This window comes from Chrysochloris asiatica, unplaced genomic scaffold, assembly GCF_000296735.1.
Source record: "Chrysochloris asiatica unplaced genomic scaffold, ChrAsi1.0 scaffold00062, whole genome shotgun sequence".
Lineage (NCBI taxonomy): Eukaryota > Metazoa > Chordata > Mammalia > Afrosoricida > Chrysochloridae > Chrysochloris > Chrysochloris asiatica.
In genome coordinates this window covers 7,785,750-7,786,640 of record NW_006408580.1, presented here as the reverse complement: position 1 = coordinate 7,786,640, position 891 = coordinate 7,785,750, and positions in this window count along the sequence as shown.

Genomic DNA, 891 nt, shown 5'->3' with positions numbered 1-891 from the left:
GTTTTTCTTCATATAATCCAGTTTCTCGAATTATTTGCTCAGCAAACAGAATTAATAAGTATGGTGAAAGAATACAACCCTGATGCACACCTTTCCTAATTTTAAAACACTTAGTGTCCCCTTGTTCTGTTTGAACAACTGCCTCTTGGTCAACATACAGCTTCCTTATGAGCACAATTACATGTAATGGAATACTCATTCTCTGCAATGTTTTCCATAGCTTGTCATGATCCACACAATCAAAAGCCTTTGTGTAGTTAATAAAGCACAGGTAAACATCTTTCTGGTATTCTCTGCTTTCAGACAAGATCCATCTGATGTTAGCAATAATCTCCCTCATTCCACATCCTCTTCTGAATCCAGCTTGAACTTCTGGAAGTTTTCTATCAACGTATGGTTGCAGCTGTTTTTGCATTATCTCTAGCAAGATTTTACCTGCATGTGATATTAATGATATTGTCTGATGATTTTTTTACAGTCCCTGGGTCACCTATCTTTGGAATGGGCACACATTTGCAAATTTACCAGTCAGTTGGAAAGGTACTTGTCTTCCAAATTTCTTGGCATAGATGAATGAGAGCCTCCAGTGCCACATCAGTTTGTCGAAAGATTTCATTTTGTACTCCATCAATTCCTGGTGTCTTGTTCTTTGCCAATGCCTTCAATGCACCTTGGATTTTTTTCCTTTAGTAACATTGGCTCCTGATAATACACTACTTCTTGAAGTGGTTGAACATCTACCATTTCTTTATTGGTTCTGTGACTATGTATAGTCATTCCATCTTCCTTTGATGCTTTCTGCATTATTCAATATTTTACATATAGAATCCTTCAATATTTATTTCCCATTCCCTCACATTGAGAAATGCTGTGCGTGCTCTTCCCTTTTGG